The 24,673-nt window shown below is 35.8% G+C and overlaps 4 long non-coding RNA genes across 4 annotated transcripts; 2 read left to right on the top strand and 2 right to left on the bottom strand.

The window, feature by feature from the left end:
- Nucleotides 1-2,058: 2,058 nt before the first annotated feature.
- Nucleotides 2,059-8,080, top strand: LOC127852849 (uncharacterized). The gene is made up of 4 exons (XR_008036292.1): nucleotides 2,059-2,433; nucleotides 3,017-3,128; nucleotides 5,797-5,877; nucleotides 7,429-8,080. It is a non-coding gene; the product is annotated as an uncharacterized LOC127852849 (long non-coding RNA).
- A 1,185-nt stretch (nucleotides 8,081-9,265) lies between these two features.
- On the bottom strand, nucleotides 9,266-12,262 carry LOC127852854 (uncharacterized). Its single transcript, XR_008036298.1, has 2 exons — nucleotides 11,948-12,262; nucleotides 9,266-10,300 (listed from the first exon to the last, which is right to left on the bottom strand). It is a non-coding gene; the product is annotated as an uncharacterized LOC127852854 (long non-coding RNA).
- Nucleotides 12,263-12,788: 526 nt separating this feature from the next.
- On the top strand, nucleotides 12,789-15,418 carry LOC127852853 (uncharacterized). The gene is made up of 2 exons (XR_008036297.1): nucleotides 12,789-13,027; nucleotides 14,733-15,418. It is a non-coding gene; the product is annotated as an uncharacterized LOC127852853 (long non-coding RNA).
- Nucleotides 15,419-18,582: 3,164 nt separating this feature from the next.
- LOC127852850 (uncharacterized) lies at nucleotides 18,583-24,460 on the bottom strand. Its single transcript, XR_008036293.1, has 4 exons — nucleotides 24,232-24,460; nucleotides 23,543-23,654; nucleotides 20,801-20,881; nucleotides 18,583-19,241 (listed from the first exon to the last, which is right to left on the bottom strand). It is a non-coding gene; the product is annotated as an uncharacterized LOC127852850 (long non-coding RNA).
- Between the last annotated feature and the right edge of the window lie 213 nt (nucleotides 24,461-24,673).

The raw sequence follows: 24,673 nt of genomic DNA, 5'->3' as shown, positions 1-24,673 counted from the left end.
TATATTTAGTTGTTTTCGGTTTTAGCGATTATAAAGCATTTTCGAGGTTGCCTATAGTATGCCTGTAGTAATTGATGAACTCATATCCAACTGTCTATGTATTGAGAACTGTGAATATAAACAAGCTAAACCTTCTACTAACCTTCTACTGTTGCGTTGCTAGCACCCGTAAATACAAAAGATTGCCGCTATCTGTTCAGAACCAAAGAACTATTTTAGAAATACCCACTGTAGTAGCATGAACGAGGTTATGAAACAGGTCATTCGTATTATTATTATAAATTGTGTGTTATATTCGGGTTTAGCGATTATGAAACTTTTTTTGTTTGTTTTTGTATATCGTATCGAGTTATTGTTGAACTTGTGTTCAACGTTTAATAAATTGAGAATATAAATAAGCGTCAACTTTTTCCCGAATCTCTCAATTTACGACCTGTACTACGTAATTGAGTTGTATGTGAGAGCGTAACCTATTGCGTTGTTATAACCCGTAAACTTTCCTTTGTTTATCGACAGGCGCATCTATTAATAGCCTCATATCATGAATGCCAAAACACCCGCGAAAAACGAACCACTTGACCAAATAGGACGCTAAACGCAAATACCATGCGACTACGATTTTTATTGTCGCTCCGCAATTCCTTTAAAGCCGGAGCCTTGTGTTGGCTATTACGTAAAGAATTGACCTCTAACTGAAGTAAGCAAAGGAAACGCAGCACCCAATTGACCCATTCCTTCTATGTGCGAAGGCAGATTGAATTTTACTAATGTATGGTTTGCCTATTATAACACACATTATAATGCGGTAAATATGCGACTAGCGAGTAAAAAAATACTATAATTATACTTTTGTTTTGAATTAAGTTATTTAGAAACCAAAATTCCAAACCTTATTTCAAAACAGCATGACTACATTTTTTAGAGAATATTCTTGTTATATTTAAATGTTTTTTTAACAGTTTCAGCGATAATGAAACATTTTTTATGTTATCTGTCGTATCCCTGTAATAATTGTTGAACTCGTGGTCAACGTATTATTAATTGAGACCTGTGAATATAAACAAGCGTAACCTTATACTAGTGCGTTATTCTCATCCGGACTCCCCTTTGTTGATCGCCAGCCGCAGAGTTATGAATGAGCTGAGCGAAAATACTACGTCACGCAGACGCAGCAGAAAGTGGACTATTTTAATCATTCATAAACAATCTCCTCCGCGACACGTACATTACGATCATTGTTTATTGATTCTTTTCTATAAAACACCGTTCGAAAATATTGAATGTAACACGATATTAATATATAATGTTTCCATTTGTGAATACACATAATTGGAGAACTCAACCCTCTTGCATAAATTATACAACTCTCTCTTGCGCGGATACGCAATCGGGTATTGGGTTAATCATACCTAGGCCGTATCGACCTTAATTTCACATCAAGCACATTAGACGGTCGCTAAAGCGACCATCTAAAAACTAATCTTCATCGAAACTGGAGCTTGCAATCCGAGTACTTTGTGAATAAAATGTGGGTGTTGGACACTAATATTTTTTTATGAATCTCGGTTATTTTATACATCGGATCTTTTGTACGTTACGAATATATATATATTATGGAAAGCCAAAGGGGACCCCCGCTAAAATACATATACTTATATAGTAAATATCGGGATTTTCATTTTCCGCGGAACTTTCACTTTCCGCGAAAAACCAAGGCCAGCATAGCCATAAAATACTGCATACAAATCGAAATCTAAAAAGCGCGGAACTTTCATATATTTTCTATGGAAAGCCAAAGGGGACCCCCGCTAAAATACATATACTTATATAGTAAATATCGGGATTGTCATTTTTCGCGGAATTTTCACTTTCCGCGAAAAACCAATGCCAGCATGGCCATAAAACACTACATACAAATCGAAATCTAAAAAGCGCGGAACTTTCATATATTTTCCGTCGGAGCAATTATTTTTCAACCCTGTAGAAAAAGCGGGCTCAATTAATCGCGCGGAACGTTATTTATCTACTCTGTACAAATAGTAGTGTTTAAAATCGCGCGGAGATTGTATAATGCTATTTTAAGAAGTCTATTAAAGAGAGAAAATCCAGTAAATACCAGATCCAAAAAGCGCGGAACACAAATATCGTCCGCGAAAATTAAGCATTGAATTACTGTACAAATCTCGGGTTGTTAGGTGTTAGAATCCCTAGTTACCCGAAAAATTTGATTGGATCCGATACTTAGAAATAACCAATCAGATACTTTGTAACAAATGCAACACAATCAGTGCGTTCAGTAAGTATAACGTTTCAAGATGGCGGAGCGAATTGCATGGTTATTGTTTCTACTCGATGGATTCGCAGATAATTCGGAAATAGATCAGATTGGGATCAATAACTGTATTGCATACGATCATTTACATGTATTACCAGGTTTGTATTTGTACTTTTTTAATATTGTGTAAAACTATCCGATAATATGCATAATGTTGACAATTGTTAATTAAATGAGCCGCGTTCTGAGAAAACTGGGCTTATTGCATGTGCGTAAAGTGTCATCGCAGATTAGCCTGTGCAGTCCGCACATGCTAATCAGGGATTACACTTTCCGCTTTTATGGTATTTTTAATTTCAAGGAAGTCCCTCCTTACCGAAAATGAAGTTTATGCGGAAAGTGTCGTCCCTGATTAGCCTGTGCGGACTGCACAGGCTTACACCTATCTGGGATGACACTTTACGCACATGCACTAAGCCCAGTTTTCTCCGAATGCGACTGAAATAATAACTTATTGTAATGTTATGTACTTGTGTCTTGTATTCGTTCAGTTGAATGTCAATATAGCTCTATTAATACATTTATTTTTGTTTTCAACCTATTAATTAAAATAAGGTATTGTTTTTAATCCGTTTTTAGTTTCGTTATAGCTGACCTAGATTAAAACATTTCGTCAAAAATTAATAAATAAAATTATTAATAAATTTATGTTTTAATATAATTTATATATAAATTTTGTAGGTGTGTGTTGCCAGTAATGGTTGAAGATATGCCAAACAAATTGTGCCTCTCTATACAGACAGATTTCAGGTCTCAATTTCGACTTCAAAGGTCAACATATCACTGATATCAGGTTTGTCAGCTATTGGTTTGTATTATTCTTATCCACATAATTGCAGCAAGAATAACTGGATAACTTAACTTTTCAATAGCTATTACATGTAGATCTAATTTAAATTAATCATGTTTCTTAATCATCCACTAAATGCGGCTAATTCTCCACTTGTTGGAAGTTTTTTGTGATAAAAACTTGGAGCAGATTTATTTTACTCCCAAACTTCCTTTAAGAAAGCCCAACAGTTGTAGAGTGATGGAAAATCTTACTTCTTTAAAGTATTTATGAGTGAATAGACCCTTTTCACAATAAGCCAATATAGCAGGTAGTCAAATGATTGCAGAATTCCAGAATGAGGCTGAACGTGTAGAGATTTCTAATAGTGCATCGCAATATCACTCTGCTTTTGATCATTCAGCTAGATCTACTTAATGATATTGCCAACACAAGTTGACTTCGTCAGAAATAGCCATAAATTACTTAATATATACTTTCCATTTTAAGTGCCAATATATGAAATACATTTTCTTGATTAAAGTACTTGTTTGTATTCTTGTTTGTATTCTTTTTTTTTGCACAAACTCTGACACTCCAAGTATGGCTTTCAATTCTTAGTGTGTGTAAATTGACAGTCTAAAACTTATTGGATTATCTGACACTCTTTGTTTGCGCATTATTTGGGCGATTAATCAATTATTTTATTTATTGATAGATCTTGCGTTTAAATTCCCCTGTATTCAGCACAAACCCATAACCTCTTTATGATCAGATACTGTGCAGACAAATACTAAATAACAACGTGATGTCATAAACCACATGTTGTAGATATCTGGTCATCTGGTCATTTAACACAATTAATGACACCTCCATGTGACCATGGCGTCTCATGGTTGTAGCATTGCGTAGCCGTTTCTTAGAATAATTTAACGCCAAATACTCAATTGTTGCTTTTACTGAACATAAAAGATATTGTCAACATTGAAAGGCATCTGTCCAAAAAGATTGTCAGAAACTAAATACTGTATACATATTAGCCAGTTTTATCATAATTATAAAGTGCTTTATACCTATATATTTTTAATATTTCAAAAATTTAATGCTAAACATTTGTGTCATTTTCTTCTATTTGATAGCACTTTGTCTGATGCTTGATTCAACTCTTACACGTTCTATAATTCATGAAATTGTACACATCCTACCTTTGAAAATTGTAGTCTTACAATACTTAGTATTGTATACTGCTAATTTATGACTTCGATTTGTGCAATAATCGATGTTTAGTCTTCAGACCACATTTACTCTGATGCTTATGGGTAACTGGAAATTGTATGCCCCTGGAAGGGTGGCATATAGCAGTTGAACTGTCCGTCAGTCAGTCAGTATGTCAGTCTGTCCGTCTGTCCGAAAAAAAATTAACGTTGGCCATTACTTTTGCAGCATGGAAGATAGCAACTTGATATTTGGCATGCATGTGTATCTCATGAAGCTGCACATTTTGAGTGGTGGAAGTTCAAGGTCAAGGTCGTCCTTCAAGGTCAAAGGTTAAAAAAATATATGTATAATTAAAAGCGGCGCAGTAGTGGGCATTGTGTTTCTGATGAACACATCTATTGTTATTTATAAAGATTAAATATAATTCATTAATATACACTAATAGTACATAACTTATGTCCTTGAATCATTATTTAGGTGTTATAATTTTTATATTTGAATTACTTATCAATTTTTTTACTTAACACAGCATGACATGTGATGGTTGTCTGTATTCATATGTTTGACTTAATTGTAACCAGTGTCAGTGCGCATTAAAATCTTGATATTCAACGCAATTTGCATAGCAAAAGAAAATGCAGTTCCACGTTCAGCCTTGTTATGCAATTCAACGCGTCAGGTGATATGATTGATATCTAAAAATAGTATCGGTGTTCATATTGTGAAACTGGTCTATTATTCGATACTGATTAATTTGATGAATCAAGTTAATTTTTGTTAAATATCTGTTAAATATTTATGCCCCCCTCCGAAGAAGAGCAGGTTTATTGTTTTGCACATGTCGGTCCGAATGTCCATATGTCTGTCCACCAGATGGTTTCCGGATGATAACCCAAGAACGATTTTGCCTAGGATCATGAAACTTCATAGGTACATTGATCATGACTCGAAGATGACCCCTATTGATTTTCAGGTCACTAGGTCAAGGTCACGGTGACCCTAAATAGTAAAATGGTTTCCCGATGATAACTCAAGAACGCTTATGCCTAGGATCATAAAACTTCATAGGTACATTGATCATGACTCGCAGATGACCCCTATTGATTTTGAGGTCACTAAGTCGAAGGTAAAGGTCACGGTGACCCAAAAAAGTAAAATGGTTTCCGGATGATAACTCAAGAACTTATGCCTAGGATCATGAAACTTCATAGGTACATAGATAATGACTCGCAGATGACCCCTATTGACTTTCAGGTCACTAGGTCAAAGGTCAAGGTCACAGTGCCAAAAAACGTATTCACACAATGGCTGCCACAACAATTGACAATCCATATGGGGGGCATGCATGTTTTACAAACAGCCCTTGTTTGAAATTTATTTTATGACATTAAAGTAATGTATAGGGAATTTAGTTACCTACACATTCTTTGAAAAGAAATTTGAATTGTAAATGTATACTTCATTTATTTTGTAGGAATTCTGTACAACTGTGGAACCATGTATGGTACGTGACCACACAATGTTGGTTGGCAAAAGGATATTGGAATAAGCAAAGGTAAATTGTATGTGAAGGAGTCTTGACAAGTGCAAATATGGTTAGTTTTTTTGTAAGGCTCGCAGAAAGTGACCCTAGCCTTCATATATAAATAAAAAGCTGAAAGAGTATTTATGAAAAATCGTGTAATCAAGTTTGCAATATGTAACATTTTATTTATAAGCTCATCTTTTTTTTGAAAAAAAAAGAGATATTGTCATCATCTTGGCGTCTGCGTCGGTGTCGGCGTCCGGTTAAGTTTTGTGTTTAGGTCCACTTTTCTCATAAAGTATCAAGTATAAAACTTATTTACTTACTACCATGAGGGGACTGGGCAGGCAAAGTTAGATAACTCTGGCGTGCATTTTGACAGAATTATGTGCCCTTTTTATACTTAGAAAATTGAAAATTTGGTTAAGTTTTGTGTTAAGGTCCACTTTATTCCTACAGTATCAAAGCTATTGCTTTCATACTTGCAACACTTACTATCATAAAGGGACTGTGCAGACAAAGTTATGTAACTCTGACTGGCATCTTGAAAGTATTATGTGCCCTTTTTATTCTTAGAAAATTGAAAATTTGGTTAAGTTTTGTGTTTGGTCCACTTTACTCCTAAAGTAGCAAAGATATTGCTTTCATACTTGGAATACTCGCAAATTATCATAAGGGGACAGTACAGGACAAGTTGAATAACTCTGGTTGTCATTTTGACAGAATTATGGTCCTTTTCTTACTTAGTAACTTTGAATATATGGTTAAATTTTGTGTTTTGATCTACTTTACTTCTCAAGTATCAAGGCTATTGCTTTCAAACTTCAAATACTGTCATGCTATCATAAGTTACTGTAGCTGGCAAGTTGAATTTTACCTTGACCTTTGAATGACCATGACTCTCAAGGTGAAATTATTAAATTTTGCTAAAATTTCCATAACTTCTTTACAAGCGTTACAAAGCAACTCTTATCTGACATACCACAATAGACTCCACCCAAACCATCCCCCACGCCCCCCCCCCAAAAAAAAGAAAAAAGTACTTTTTTTTTCATTTTGAAAGATCATCTAATAAATGACCACACCCTCACACTATACCCCCTGCCCATTTTTTTTAAACATGGCTAAAAAACACAAATATTTATTTTTATCATTTTTTCATTTTTGGAAGATAGTGTAATAAATGACCACACCACCACACTATACACCCTTCTCCACCCCACCTCTCCCTCCTTTGTGATTGAAGTATCGAGATAGGTCCCTTCAACTTTAAAAAAAACAGATGAGAGGTCTGAACCCGCAGGGCGGTGCTCTTGTTAACAATCAAATGAGACATAACTTAGAAGCTTCACTTCATTTACTTTGTCAGGCTGGCGTAGTGGATATGGTGTTCACCTAGTGATGGGAACATTTTGGGTTCAACCCTGTTTATTAGCGGTCTCTTTATCTTCATATATACAAAGTACTGATTACTCCCAGAAAACGGACTCTAGAATGTCTTAATAAGCATAAAGCTTTCAATGCAATCAAGCATAATTAATATGGCTAAACTCTAGCATGAATTTTACTTTTGTATTTCAGGGACTCAACATTACACAGTCATTTCAACATGTAGAGTCTTGTCAGCAATGATGGAGCAGTACATCAGATTTCCAGAATCTCGTCATGAGCTGACGATCATTGCCTATGGATTTCATGAATGATGTAGAATGATTGGACTGTTGATGGAACCCACAGTGCATGTCCTGCTTCAACATCTGAGCATAGGTCCTTGTTTATCAGCAGTTTAGTTCTTCAAGCAGTCTGTGACAGTAACTTGAAATGTTTGGACATATGACCTGGATGGCCAAGTTCTGTGCATGATGCCCATTTAAATAGGAACGGCCCAGTGGCGCATTAAATGGACATTTTTCAAATGTTCTCGAGGATTCAGCTTACCGCCTGACAAGAAATCTTGCTTTTTGTTCCGTATCGAGGCCATAGACATTTGTATCATTTGCAAAAGATACTGCGATATTTGTGCCTTTGTTCATGCTTTATAGTTGATTAACAATTGGAAGCCATAACCTGTTTTATAGGATGGTGTTAGTGGGACAATGAATTTTGTAAAGATTTAAAGACTGGAAAAGATAATTAAAAGTCAAAAGAGTTCTGCTATTGTTAAGCATGCTTTATTGATTTGTAATGTTAGAAAGATAGCATTATTAACAGAATAAAATGTCCATAATTTGAATATTCTTCTGTTTTCAGCAACATTTAATTTGATATAGTACAAAATGCTGCATCATGTTATATCATGATCTGTTTTGTGAACAATGACCTTTTAATGTATATTTAATAATTTGTCAATGGTTGTTACACGCGTTAGCCCTACCATTAGCCCAAAAAGGAATTGCTTAGGAGTTTTGCCACCTTCTAGAGAAAAATACTTCTCAGAAACAATTGCATTTTGGAAAGTCTATGGCTAGTAAAATTTGGATTCCTTTTGGATACCCAAGGTTACCAATTTATGTTTAATGAATTTGCAATAAAAAGCTTTGACAGAACGTAATGTCACAGAGTCGAACACGTGTATGGAATAAAGTGGAAGTTGATTAAATGAGTAATACACATTATATGCTTCTTTGATTAAAGTTTGTGTTTTCACTAAAACTGCAAACATAGTAAGCTTTAAAGTATTGCAAAGACCTATCAATATTGATAGGTCTTTGAGTATTGCAACTAAATAAAATATTCAGATTTAAATTGTATTATTTGAATGCACTGTCTAATACATATGAGCCTCGCTCTGTGAAAAAGGGGTTTAATGCATGTGCACTCCAGATTAGCCTGGGCAGACCGCACAGGCTAATCAGGGAGGATACTAAACGCACATGCATAAAACCCCTATTTCACAGAGCAAGGCTCATATATGTTCAATAAACCAAAGATAATCAAAAACAAAATGAGACATTTAACCCTGTACCACTCAAAAACGCACTAAGACACATTCGAGAATAAATTTAATTTAAGACCTTTCTTACTATATTAAAGTTTTAAAGGCTTTGTTTCCAACCCATGGATACTGATGAGCAGCAAACAGCATAAAACCTGAACAGATTGTGAGTTACTTGCAGGCTGTTCTGGTTTTATGATGTTTGCATGTAGAAAATTTAAAATTTCCTCAGAGCAGGAAAAGGTTAATAATAACACAACAGCAATTATACTTAAGTTATTTTAAGACTTCATACTAATGCAAGTAACTTGCAACTGTCTAACCAAAATCGGAGATGGTGGAGGGCAAAATTAATGGCTGTGCACCTTGAATTATCTATTCATACTCATACAATATAATGTTGATCTACAGTATCTTGTACAGCATGCATCTAATACTACAGCCAAATTTGCTTACAAATAATATTACAAGAAACACAAGTCATTAAAGACTTAACTTTATTGCATCAACCATTTAGCAGGAATAAAATATAAAGAGAAAAATTATGGCAATTTTTTCATCTGAACATGCAAGTCTTCATATACAATCCCATTGCATATAAAAACGACAGTTTACTATTTTTCCGTTCTATATGTCAGCATAAAGACAAGATGGTATTCACTGTGCAATAAAACACAAGCAATCATATTAAAATTGCTTTTAATTATATGAACTGTACCTTCACTAACATTCAAGAATTTTAATATAAATACATGATGAAAGATGAGCTTTTTCTTGTCTTAAAATAACTTGATACTTTGCAATGACCAAACAATACAACTCAACATACAAATTATCCAACAAAATATATTTTAATGACACAATATTTTTATTCAACAATAGGAATAGCTTAAGGTTGTAACATATTACACTAAAGTCACAGTGTCAATCTAAGCAAAGAGTAGAATCATAAAGAGATGTCCACAACGGATGATGTGCAAGCTGGCTCTGACTCAGATTTCCACATCAGTTGATGTGCAAGCTGGTTATTACAAGGATGTGAACAACCGATGACGTGCAAGCTCTAAGACAGATATCCACAACAGAGATTGTCCTTGCTGGCTCTGACTAATGTCCACAAGTATATAACATGCAAGCTATCTCTGACTGATGTCCTAAACATATGACGTGCAAGCTGGCTCTAACACAGATGTCCACAACAGATTACGTGCAAGCTAGCACTTACACGGATGTCCACAACAGAGGATGTGTAAGCTGGCTCTAACACTGATGTCCAAAAGAGATGACGTGCAAGCTGGCTCTAACACGGATGTTCACAACAGATGACATGAAAGCTAGCACTAACACTGATGTCCACAATAGAGGACGTGCAAGCTGGCTCTAACACGGATGTCCACAACAGATGACATGCAAGCTGGCTCTTACTCGGTTGTCCACAACAGAGGTCAGATGGGCAAGCTGGCTCTGCCTCAGATATGTACACAGAAGATGATGTTCAAGTTGGGAACACTGCTACAGCTATAAAATACAAAAACCATGTTTCATACTATCATATTATTTTACTACATGTATTTCTTCCACAATACAGAACATTATACTCATTATTAGCATTCTGCTATTGCTATCTGAAGGTTTACCAGATGCTATGTGTGAAGATAGTTCATACCAGAAATTAGCCGAAAAACACTTTTTAGACATAATGTGCATTCTGCTTTAAGATATATAGCTCAGAATTCACTGGTTAAATCAAATTTTTTGGACTAAATTGGCGTGGCATGCAGACAAAATGTCGAGTTTTGAAACTGTGTCGTATCTGGTGTGAATCTTGAGTTATTTAATTTGGTCAGTATATCAGATGTGTGCACCTGTTATATGTTAACTGTAAGAGTTTAGAATGTCTTGACAGTCATTGTGTTTGTAATACATTGTGTTATCTTTCAGATTTGTGTGACAGTTAAATATAATAATCAATAATCTTGTTCTGCATGCCGGTCAAATTGTTCCGTGGTAAACACCTACCCATTGTGGTCAACTCGTACCTGTTTTTTAGTCAACTTGTACCTACCCAAACAATTTTTATTTTCCTCTTGATGTTTCAACTTAAATTATCTAAGCATTGCTCACGCAAGTTGTCTGCTGCAGATATGTATAAGCAGCGAAAGTGTTGATGAAAATTGACACTTGTGGTTGATGTCTTTCAAGAATTTTACAATTGTGACAAAATAAGACAAATGAAACAAGTTGAATAGTTTGAATGAAGAACGAGTTGACAACAAGAGCACCGCATAACGGATGCCACGCTCTGCTACAGGTGCTTGTCAGATTTATTTTTTTAGAGGTCACAATGACCTTGACCTAGTGACCCCAAAATGGGTGTGGCGTGTAGAACAAATCAACATGCATCTACATATGAAGTTTCAAAGTTGTAGGTGGAAGCACTTTATTTTAGAGCCAATGTTAAAGTTTTATAGTAGAGGTCACAGTGACCTTGACCTTTGACCTAATGACCCAAAAATGGGTGTGGCGTGTAGAACTCATCAAGGTGCATCTACATATGAAGTTTCAAAGTTGTAGGTGGAAGCACTTTGATTTTAGAGCCTATGTTAAAGTTTTATATTAGAGGTCACAGTGACTTTGACCTAGTGATCCAAAAATGGGTGTGGCGTGTAGAACTCATCAAGGTGCATCTACATATGAAATTTCAAAGTTGTAGGTGGAGCACTTTGATTTTAGAGCCAATGCTAAGGTTTTAGCACGACGCCTACGGCGGACGACGAGCTGGCTATGACAATACCTCGGGTTTTCTCCGAAAACGCCGAGCTAAAAATGGGTACGAGTTGACCAAGGTACGAGTTGCCTTTGGGATGAATTGCCTGTAAAGCTTGTTCTTTTTCTTTTTAATTGAAGATGTATACGGCGCTGGACTAGAGCATACGACTGCCATAACAATAACTTGGCTCTCTACTAACTGAGCTTAAGGGAAGATGTTTCTTACACACAAACACTAGATATATTTCATTATTTGCCGACATATGATTATGACGTGTTTTTGCGGGTGTTTATGTTTAATCAGAGACGTTTGCATATAGACAAACCGTGAAAACAACACTCGATACTCTTGAGCTGTTTTAATTGCATTAAAATTCATGTATGTTAAATACTAACCTCATTGCTAATGTCATCAAAATTGATCACGCTTTCGCCCTTAAAATTTTTTGTGTTAATGTGAAACAGTCATCATGATGACTGCATGAATGCTGGATAAGACGCGAGTTTTGATAGGTTCTTTCTAGGTGTCGGAACCAATCAAATTTTATCGCGTAACCACATAGCAACCCGAATTTCGTGCAGTAATTCAATGCTATTGAAAATCGCGCGGAGTAATGAATCTTCCGCGCGATTTTTCATTAGCAACCCGCAATTTACATAGCAACCCGAGATTTGTACAGTAATTCAATGCTTAATTTTCGCGGAAGATATTTGTGTTCCGCGCTTTGTGGATAAGGTCCGCGCGATTTTATACACTACTTTTTGTACAGAGTAGATAATATTTAGGTTCCGCGCGATTATTTGAGCCCGCATTCTCTCCAGGGTTGAAAGAGAATTGTTCCGACGGAAAATATATGAAAGTTTCGCGCTTTTTAGATTTCGATTTGTATGTAGTATTTTATGGCTATGCTGGCCTTGGTTTTTCGCGGAAAGTGAAAGTTCCGCGAAAAATGAAAATCCCGATATTTACTATATAAGTATATGTATTTTAGCGGGGGTCCCCTTTGGCTTTCCATAATTTTCCGTCGGAACAATTATCTTTCAACCCTGTAGAGAATGCGGGCTCAAATAATCGCGCGGAACCTTAATATTATCTACTCTGTACAAATAGTAGTGTATAAAATCGCGCGGACCTAATCCACAAAGCGCGGAACACAAATATCTTCCGCGAAAATTAAGCATTGAATTACTGTACAAATCTCGGGTTGCTATGTAAATTGCGGGTTGCTAATGTAAAATCGCGCGGAAGATTCATTACTCCGCGCGATTTTCAATAGCATTGAATTACTGCACGAAATTCGGGTTGCTATGTGGTTACGCGATAAAATTTGATTGGTTCCGACACCTAGAAAGAACCAATCAAAACTCGCGTCTTATCCAGCATTCATGCAGTCATCATGATGACGGTTGTTTCACATTAACACAAAACCTTTTAAGGGCGAAAGAGTGATCAATTTTGATGACATTAGCGATGAGGTTAGTATTTAACATACATGAATTATGAATTTTAATGCAATTAAAACAGCTCAAGAGTATCGAGTGTTGTTTTCACGGTTTGTCTATATGCAAACGTCTCTGTTAAAACCCGCAAAAACACGTCATAATCATATGTCGTCAAATAATGAAATATAGTGTTTGTGTGTAAGAAACATCTTCCCTTAAGCTCAGTTAGTAGAGAGCCAAGTTATTGTTATGGCAGTCGTATGCTCTAGTCCAGCACCGTATACATCTTCAATTAAAAAGAACAAGAACAAGGCTTTACAGGCAATTCATCCCAAAGGCAACTCGTACCTTGGTCAACTCGTACCCATTTTTAGCTCGGCGTTTTCGGAGAAAACCCGAGGTATTGTCATAGCCAGCTCGTCGTCCGCCGTAGGCGTCGTGCTAAAACCTTAGCATTGGCTCTAAAATCAAAGTGCTCCACCTACAACTTTGAAATTTCATATGTAGATGCACCTTGATGAGTTCTACACGCCACACCCATTTTTGGGTCACTAGGTCAAAGTCACTGTGACCTCTAATATAAAACTTTAACATAGGCTCTAAAATCAAAGTGCTTCCACCTACAACTTTGAAATTTCATATGTAGATGCACCTTGATGAGTTCTACACGCCACACCCATTTTTGGGTCACTAGGTCAAAGTCACTGTGACCTCTAATATAAAACTTTAACATAGGCTCTAAAATCAAAGTGCTTCCACCTACAACTTTGAAACTTCATATGTAGATCCACCTTGATGAGTTCTACACGCCACACCCATTTTGGGGTCACTAGGTCAAGGTCATTGTGACCTCTAAAAAAAAATAATCTGACAAGCACCTGTAGCAGAGCGTGGCACCCGTTATGCGGTGCTCTTGTTGTCAACTCGTACCTCATTCAAACTATTCAACTTGTTTAATTTGTCTTATTTTGTCACAATTGTAAAATTCTTGAAAGACATCAACCACAAGTGTCAATTTTCATCAACACTTTCGCTGCTTATACATATCTGCAACAGACAACTTGCGTGAGCAATGCTTAGATAATTTAAGTGGAAACATCAAGAGGAAAATAAAAATTGTCTCTATGAGTTTGACTTATAAGCTAACCATCCTACACCTATTTCTGTATATCGGGTACGGGTTTAGTTTGGGTAGGTACAAATTGACTAAAAAACAGGTACGAGTTGACCACAATGGGTAGGTGTTTACCACGGAACAATTTGACCGGCATGCAGAACAAGATTATTGATTATTATATTTAACTGTCACATAAATCTGAAAGATAACACAATGTATTACAAACACAATGACTGTCAAGACATTCTAAACTCTTACAGTTAACATATAACAGGTGTACACATCTGATATACTGACCAAATTAAATAACTCAAGATTAACACCAGATACGACACAGTTTCAAAACTCGACATTTTGTCTGCATGCCACGCCAATTCAGTCCAAAAAATTTGATTTAACCAGTGAATTCTGAGCTATATATCTTAAAGCAGAATGCACATTATGTCTAAAAAGTGTTTTTCGGCTAATTTCTGGTATGAACTATCTTCACACATAGCATCTGGTAAACCTTCAGATAGCAATAGCAGAATGCTAATAATGAGTATAATGTTCTGTATTGTGGAAGAAATACATGTAGTAAAATAATATGATAGTATGAAACATGGTTTTTGTATTTTATAGCTGTAGCAGTGTTCCCAACTTGAACATCATCTTCTGTGTACATATCTGAGGCAGAGCCAGCTTGCCCATCTGACCTCTGTTGTGGACAACCGAGTAAGAGCCAGCTTGCATGTCATCTGTTGTGGACATCCGTGTTAGAGCCAGCTTGCACGTCCTCTATTGTGGACATCAGTGTTAGTGCTAGCTTGCATGTCATCTGTTGTGAACATCCGTGTAAGAGCCAGCTTGCACGTCATCTCTTTTGGACATCAGTGTTAGAGCCAGCTTACACATCCTCTGTTGTGGACATCCGTGTAAGTGCTAGCTTGCACGTAATCTGTTGTGGACATCTGTGTTAGAGCCAGCTTGCACGTCATATGTTTAGGACATCAGTCAGAGATAGCTTGCATGTTATATACTTGTGGACATTAGTCAGAGCCAGCAAGGACAATCTCTGTTGTGGATATCTGTCTTAGAGCTTGCACGTCATCGGTTGTTCACATCCTTGTAATAACCAGCTTGCACATCAACTGATGTGGAAATCTGAGTCAGAGCCAGCTTGCACATCATCCGTTGTGGACATCTCTTTATGATTCTACTCTTTGCTTAGATTGACACTGTGACTTTAGTGTAATATGTTACAACCTTAAGCTATTCCTATTGTTGAATAAAAATATTGTGTCATTAAAATATATTTTGTTGGATAATTTGTATGTTGAGTTGTATTGTTTGGTCATTGCAAAGTATCAAGTTATTTTAAGACAAGACAAGGGACAAAATTGTCACAAAACCAGGTTTTCATTGTGAAAAAAAAATCTGATAAAGGGAGAAAACTCAAACTGAACTTTTGAAATGAACAAACAAAATTAACCCCTTTGTAAGTTTGTTTAAAAAAAATTATATTTTTAGTCGTGGCGACCTTGACATTGGAGATATTGACGTGATTCTTTCGTGCGACACACCGTCCCATGATGGTGAACAAATGTGCCAAATGATTTTAAAATCTCACAATGAATGACATAGTTATGGCCAGGACAAGCTCATTTATGGCCATTTTTGACCTTTGAACTCAAAGTGTGACCTTGACCTTGGAGATATCGACGTAATTATTTTGCGCGACACACCGTCAAATAATGGTGAACAAATGTGCCAAATGATGTTAAAATCTGACAATGCACGACATAGTTATGGCCCGGACAAGCTTGTTCCGCCCGCCAGCCCGCCCGCATTCGCCAATCAAATAACCAGTTTTTTCCTTCGGAAAACCTGGTTAAAAATGAGAACTTTGTAAGTAGAGGTTTGTTGTAGCCTTTGGCAGACTGGTAATTTGATGGTGAAAAAAAAAAAAAAAAAAAAAAGACCTTTGACCTTGAAGGATGACCTTGACCTTTCACCACTCAAAATGTGCAGCTCCATGAGATGCACATGAATTTATTTTTTTTGACCTTTGACCATGAAGGATGACCTTGACCTTTCACCACTAAAAATGTGCAGCTTCATAAGATACACATGCATGGCAAATATCAAGTTGCTATCTTCAATATTGCAAAAGTTATGAGCAACGTTAAAGTTTTCGGACGGACACACGGACGGACGGACGGTCAAAATTTGTGTGCGTATGGAAAGGCGTTGTCCATATACACATGCATACCAAATATTAAGGTTATATCTCAAGGGACATAGAAGTTATGAGCATTTTTCGAAACCTAAACGCAGATTTTGAAACCTAAACGCAGACCCCTACTTCAAGGTCAAGGTCACAGGGGTCAAAATTGTTGTGCGTATGGAAAGGCCTTGTCCATATACACATGCATACCAAATATGAAGGTTATATCTCAAGGGACATTTATGGCCATTTTTGACCTTTGAACTCAAAGTGTGACCTTGACCTTGGAGATATCGACGTAATTATTTCGCGCGACACACCGTCCGATGATGGTGAACAAATGTGCCAAATGATTTTAAAATCTGACAATGAACGACGTAGTTATGGCTCGGACAAGCTCATTTATGGCCATTTTTGACTTTTGAACTCAAAGTGTGACCTTGACCTTGGAGATATTGACGTAATTATTTCGTGCGACACACCGTCCCATGATGGTGAACAAATGTGCCAAATGATTTTAAAATCTGACAATGAACGACATAGTTATGGATCGGACAAGCTCATTTATGGCCATTTTTGACCTTTGAACTCAAAGTGTGACCTTGACCTTGGAGATATCGACGTAATTATTTCGCGCGACACACCGTCCAATGATGGTGAACAAATGTGCCAAATGATTTTAAAATCTGACAATGAACGACATAGTTATGGATCGGACAAGCTTGTTCCGCCAGCCCGCCAGCCAGCCCGCCAGCCAGCCAGCCAGCCAGCCCGCCCGCTTTTCGCCAATCTAATAACCAGTTTTTTCCTTCGGAAAACCTGGTTAAAAAAGCTCATCTTTCATCATGTATTTATATTAAAATTCTTGAATGTTAGTGAAGGTACAGTTCATATAATTAAAAGCAATTTTAATATGATTGCTTGTGTTTTATTGCAAAGTGAATACCATCTTGTCTTTATGCTGACATATAGAACGGAAAAATAGTAAACTGTCGTTTTTATATGCAATGGGATTGTATATGAAGACTTGCATGTTCAGATGAAAAAATTGCCATAATTTTTCTCTTTATATTTTATTCCTGCTAAATGGTTGATGCAATAAAGTTAAGTCTTTAATGACTTGTGTTTCTTGTAATATTATTTGTAAGCAAATTTGGCTGTAGTATTAGATGCATGCTGTACAAGATACTGTAGATCAACATTATATTGTTTGAGTATGAATAGATAATTCAAGGTGCACAGCCATTAATTTTGCCCTCCACCATCTCCGATTTTGGTTAGACAGTTGCAAGTTACTTGCATTAGTATGAAGTCTTAAAATAACTTAAGTATAATTGCTGTTGTGTTATTATTAACCTTTTCCTGCTCTGAGGAAATTTTAAATTTTCTACATGCAAACATCATAAAACCAGAACAGCCTGCAAGTAACTCACAATCTGTTCAGGTTTTATGCTGTTTGCTGCTCATCAGTATCCATGGGTTGGAAACAAAGCCTTTAAAACTTTAATATAGTAAGAAAGGTCTTAAATTAAATTTATTCTCGAATGTGTCTTAGTGCGTTTTTGAGTGGTACAGGGTTAAATGTCTCATTTTGTTTTTGATTATCTTTGGTTTATTGAACATATATGAGCCTTGCTCTGTGAAATAGGGGTTTAATGCATGTGCATTTAGTATCCTCCCTGATTAGCCTGTGCGGTCTGCCCAGGCTAATCTGGAGTGCACATGCATTAAACCCCTTTTTCACAGAGCGAGGCTCATATGTATTAGACAGTGCATTCAAATAATACAATTTAAATCTGAATCTTTTATTTAGTTGCAATACTTTAAAGCTTACTATGTTTGCAGTTTTAGTGAAAACACAAACTTTTAATCAAAGAAGCATATAATGTGTATTACTCATTTAATCAACTTCCACTTTATTCCATACACGTGTTCGACTCTGTGACATTATGTTCTGTCAAAGCTTTTTATTGCAAATTTATTAAACATAAATTGGTAACCTTGGGTATCCAAAAGGAATCCAAATTTTACTAGCCATAGACTTTCCAAAATGCAATTGTTTCTGAGAAGTATTTTTCTCTAGAAGGTGGCAAAACTCCTAAGCAATTCCTTTTTGGGCTAATTGTAGGGCTTATGCGTGTAACACCCATTGACAAATTATTAAATATACATTGAAAGGTCATTGTTCACAAAACAGATCATGATATAACATGATGCAGCATTTTGTACTATATTAAATTAAATGTTGCTGAAAACAGTAGAATATTCAAATTATGGACATTTTATTCTGTTAATAATGCTATCTTTCTAACATTACAAATCAATAAAGCATGCTTAACAATAGCAGAACTCTTTTGACTTTTAATTATCTTTTCCAGTCTTTAAATCTTTACAAAATTCATTGTCCCACTAACACCATCCTATAAAACAGGTTATGGCTTCCAATTGTTAATCAACTATAAAGCATGAACAAAGGCACATATATCGCAGTATCTTTTGCAAATGATACAAATGTCCATGGCCTCGATACTGAACAAAAAGCAAGATTTTTTGTCAGGCGGTAAGCTGAATCCTCGAGAACATTCGAAAAATGTCCATTTAATGCGCCACTGGGCCGTTCCTATTTAAATGGGCTGCATGCACAGAACTTGGCCATCCAGGTCATATGTCCAAACATTTCAAGTTACTGTCACAGACTGCTTGAAGAACTAAACTGCTGATAAACAAGGACCTATGCTCAGATGTTGAAGCAGGACATGCACTGTGGGTTCCATCAACAGTCCAATCATTCTACATCATTCATGAAATTCATAGGCAATGATCTTCAGCTCATGACGAGATTCTGGAAATCTGAAGTACCAGGTACTGCTCCATCATTGCTGACAAGACTCTACATGTTGAAATGACTGTGTAATGTTGAGTCCCTGAAATACAAAAGTAAAATTCATGCTAGAGTTTAGCCATATTAATTATGCTTGATTGCATTGAAAGCTTTATGCTTATTAAGACATTCTAGAGTCCGTTTTCTGGGAGTAATCAGTACTTTGTATATATGAAGATAAAGAGACCGCTAATAAACAGGGTTGAACCCAAAATGTTCCCATCACTAGGTGAACACCATATCCACTACGCCAGCCTGACAAAGTAAATGAAGTGAAGCTTCTAAGTTATGTCTCATTTGATTGTTAACAAGAGCACGCCCTGCAGGTTCAGACCTCTCATCTATTTTTTTTTAAAGTTGAAGGGACCTATCTCAATACTTCAATCACAAAGGAGGGAGAGGTGGGGTGGAGAAGGGTGTATAGTGTGGTGGTGTGGTCATTTATTACACTATCTTCCAAAAATGAAAAAATGATAAAAATAAATATTTGTGTTTTTTAGCCATGTTTAAAAAAAATGGGCAGGGGGTATAGTGTGAGGGTGTGGTCATTTATTAGATGATCTTTCAAAATGAAAAAAAACGTACTTTTTTCTTTTTTTGGGGGGGGGCGTGGGGGATGGTTTGGGTGGAGTCTATTGTGGTATGTCAGATAAGAGTTGCTTTGTAACGCTTGTAAAGAAGTTATGGAAATTTTAGCAAAATTTAATAATTTCACCTTGAGAGTCATGGTCATTCAAAGGTCAAGGTAAAATTCAACTTGCCAGCTACAGTAACTTATGATAGCATGACAGTATTTGAAGTTTGAAAGCAATAGCCTTGATACTTGAGAAGTAAAGTAGATCAAAACACAAAATTTAACCATATATTCAAAGTTACTAAGTAAGAAAAGGACCATAATTCTGTCAAAATGACAACCAGAGTTATTCAACTTGTCCTGTACTGTCCCCTTATGATAATTTGCGAGTGTTCCCAGTATGAAAGCAATATCTATGATACTTTAGGAGTAAAGTGGACCAAAACACAAAACTTAACAAAATTTTCAATTTTCTAAGAATAAAAAGGGCACATAATACTTTCAAAATGCCAGTCAGAGTTACATAACTTTGTCTGCACAGTCCCTTTATGATAGTAAGTGTTGCAAGTATGAAAGCAATAGCTTTGATACTGTAGGAATAAAGTGGACCTAAACACAAAACTTAACCAAATTTTCAATTTTCTAAGTATAAGAAGGGCACATAATTCTGTCAAAATGCACGCCAGAGTTATCTAACTTTGCCTGCCCAGTCCCCTCATGGTAGTAAGTAAATAAGTTTTATACTTGATACTTTATGAGAAAAGTGGACCTAAACACAAAACTTAATCGGACGCCGACACCGACGCAGACGCAGACGCCAAGATGATGACAATATCTCTTTTTTTTTCAAAAAAAAAAAGATGAGCTTATAAATAAAATGTAACATATTGCAAACTTGATTACACGATTTTTCATAAATACTCTTTCAGCTTTTTATTTATATATGAAGGCTAGGGTCACTTTCTGCGAGCCTTACAAAAAAACTAACTATATTTGCAATTGTCAAGACTCCTTCACATACAATTTACCTTTGCTTATTCCAATATCCTTTTGCCAACCAACATTGTGCGGTCACGTACCATACATGGTTCCACAGTTGTACAGAATTCCTACAAAATAAATGAAGTATACATTTACAATTCAAATTTCTTTTCAAAGAATGTGTAGGTAACTAAATTCCCTATACATTACTTTAATGTCATAAAATAAATTTCAAACAAGGGCTGTTTGTAAAACATGCATGCCCCCCATATGGATTGTCAATTGTTGTGGCAGCCATTGTGTGAATACGTTTTTTGGCACTGTGACCTTGACCTTTGACCTAGTGACCTGAAAGTCAATAGGGGTCATCTGCGAGTCATTATCTATGTACCTATGAAGTTTCATGATCCTAGGCATAAGTTCTTGAGTTATCATCCGGAAACCATTTTACTATTTTGGGTCACCGTGACCTTGACCTTCGATTTAGTGACCTCAAAATCAATAGGGGTCATCTGCGAGTCATGATCAATGTACCTATGAAGTTTCATGATCCTAGGCATAAGCGTTCTTGAGTTATCATCGGGAAACCATTTTACTATTTAGGGTCACTGTGACCTTGACCTAGTGACCTGAAAATCAATAGGGGTCATCTTCGAGTCATGATCAATGTACCTATGAAGTTTCATGATCCTAGGCAAAATCGTTCTTGGGTTATCATCCGGAAACCATCTGTTGGACAGACATATGGACATTCGGACCGACATGTGCAAAACAATAAACCTGCTCTTCTTCGGAAGGGGGCATAAATATTTAACATATATTTAACAAAAATTAACTTGATTCATCAAATTAATCAGTATCGAATAATAGACCAGTTTCACAATATGAACACCGATACTATTTTTAGATATCAATCATATCACCTGACGCGTTGAATTGCAGAACAAGGCTGAACCTGGAACTGCATTTTCTTTTGCTATGCAAATTGCGTTGAATATCAAGATTATAATGCGCACTTGACACTGGTTACAATTAAGTCAAACATATGAATACAGACAACCATCACATGTCATGCTGTGTTAAGTAAAAAAATTGATAAGTAATTCAAATATAAAAATTATAACACCTAAATAATGATTCAAGGACATAAGTTATGTACTATTAGTGTATATTAATGAATTATATTTAATCTTTATATATAACAATAGATGTGTTCATCAGAAACACAATGCCCACTACTGCGCCGCTTTTAATTATACATATATTTTTTTAACCTTTGACCTTGAAGGACGACCTTGACCTTGAACTTCCACCACTCAAAATGTGCAGCTTCATGAGATACACATGCATGCCAAATATCAAGTTGCTATCTTCAATGTTGCAAAAGAAATGGCCAACGTTGTTTTTTTTTCGGACAGACTGACATCCTGACTGACTGACGGACAGTTCAACTGCTATATGCCACCCTTCCAGGGGCATACAATTTCCAGTTACCCATAAGCATCAGAGTAAATGTGGTCTGAAGACTAAACATCGATTATTGCACAAATCGAAGTCATAAATTAGCAGTATACAATACTAAGTATTGTAAGACTACAATTTTCAAAGGTAGGATGTGTACAATTTCATGAATTATAGAACGTGTATTAGAGTTGAATCAAGCATCAGACAAAGTCCTATCAAATAGAAGAAAATGACACAAATGTTTAGCATTAAATTTTTGAAATATTAAAAATATATAGGTATAAAGCACTTTATAATTATGATAAAACTGGCTAATATGCATACAGTATTTAGTTTCTGACAATCTTTTTGGACAGATGACTTTCAATGTTGACAATATCTTTTATGTTCAGTAAAAGCAACAATTGAGTATTTGGCGTTAAATTATTCCAAGAAACGGCTACGCAATGCTACAACCATGAGACGCCATGGTCACATGGACTAGGTGTCATTAATTGTGTTAAATGACCAGATGACCAGATATCTACAAAATGTGGTTTATGACATCACGTTGTTATTTAGTATTTGTCTGCACAGTATCTGATCATAAAGAGGTTATGGGTTTGTGCTGAATACAGGGGAATTTAAACGCAAGATCTATCAATAAATAAAATAATTGATTAATCGCCCAAATAATGCGAAAACAAAGAGTGTCAGATAATCCAATAAGTTTAAGACTGTCAATTTACACACACTAAGAATTGAAAGCCATACTTGGAGTGTCAGAGTTTGTGCAAAAAAAAAGAATACAAACAAGAATACAAACAAGTACTTTAATCAAGAAAATGTATTTCATATATTGGCACTTAAAATGGAAAGTATATATTAAGTAATTAATGGCTATTTCTGACGAAGTCAACTTGTGTTGGCAATATCATTAAGTAGATCTAGCTGAATGATCAAAAGCAGAGCGATATTGCGATGCACTATTAGAAATCTCTACACGTTCAGCCTCATTCTGGAATTCTGCAATCATTTGACTACCTGCTATATTGGCTTATTGTGAAAAGGGTCTATTACTTATAAATACTTTAAAGAAGTAGATTTTCCATCACTCTACAGCTGTTGGGCTTTCTTAAAGGAAGTTTGGGAGTAAAATAAATCTACTCCAAGTTTTTATCACAAAAAACTTCCAACAAGTGGAGAATTAGCCGCATTTAGTGGATGATTTAGAAACATGATTAATTTAAATTAGATCTACATGTAATAGCTATTGAAAAGTTAAGTTATCCAGTTATTCTTGCTGCAATGTGGATAAGAATAATACAAACCAATAGCTGACAAACCTGATATCAGTGATATGTTGACCTTTGAAGTCGAAATTGAGACCTGAAATCTGTCTGTATAGAGAGGCACAATTTGTTTGGCATATCTTCAACCATTACTGGCAACACACACCTACAAAATTTATATATAAATTATATTAAAACATAAATTTATTAATAATTTTATTTATTAATTTATGACGAAATGTTTAAATCTAGGTCAGCTATAACGAAACTAAAAACGGATTAAAAACAATACCTTATTTTAATTAATAGGTTGAAAACAAAAATAAATGTATTAATATATTGACGTTCAACTGAACGAATACAAGACACAAGTACATTACATTACATTAAGTTATTATTTCAGTCGCATTCAGAGAAAACTGGGCTTAGTGCATGTGCGTAAAGTGTCATCCCAGATTAGCGTAAGCCTGTGCAGTCCGCACAGGCTAATCAGGGACGACACTTTCCGCATAAACTTCATTTTCGGTAAGGAGGGACTTCCTTGAAATTAAAAATACCATTAAAGCGGAAAGTGTAATCCCTGATTAGCATGTGCGGACTGCACAGGCTAATCTGCGATGACACTTTACGCACATGCATTAAGCCCAGTTTTCTCAGAACGCGGCTCATTTAATTAACAATTGTCAACATTATGCATATTATCGGATAGTTTTACACAATATTAAAAAAGTACAAATACAAACCTGGTAATACATGTAAATGATCGTATGCAATACAGTTATTGATCCCAATCTGATCTATTTCCGAATTATCTGCGAATCCATCGTAATTGTAACAATAACCATGCAATTCGCTCCGCCATCTTGAAACGTTATACTTACTGAACGCACTGATTGTGTTGCATTTGTTACAAAGTATCTGATTGGTTATTTCTAAGTATCGGATCCAATCAAATTTTTCGGGTAACTAGGGATTCTAACACCTAACAACCCCATTCGGTACCCCTCGCAGATTATCATAATCTACTTATCCGATGTTTGACGGAAAGGGCCGAGAATGTGCGATTGCTAACAACCCGAGATTTGTACAGTAATTCAATGCTTAATTTTCGCGGACGATATTTGTGTTCCGCGCTTTTTGGATCTGGTATTTACTGGATTTTCTCTCTTTAATAGACTTCTTAAA

This window comes from Dreissena polymorpha, chromosome 12 (genome assembly GCF_020536995.1).
Source record: "Dreissena polymorpha isolate Duluth1 chromosome 12, UMN_Dpol_1.0, whole genome shotgun sequence".
Classification (NCBI taxonomy): Eukaryota; Metazoa; Mollusca; class Bivalvia; order Myida; family Dreissenidae; genus Dreissena; species Dreissena polymorpha.
Note: the sequence above shows the minus strand (reverse complement) of the source record. Positions and strands in the feature narration are given on the sequence as shown.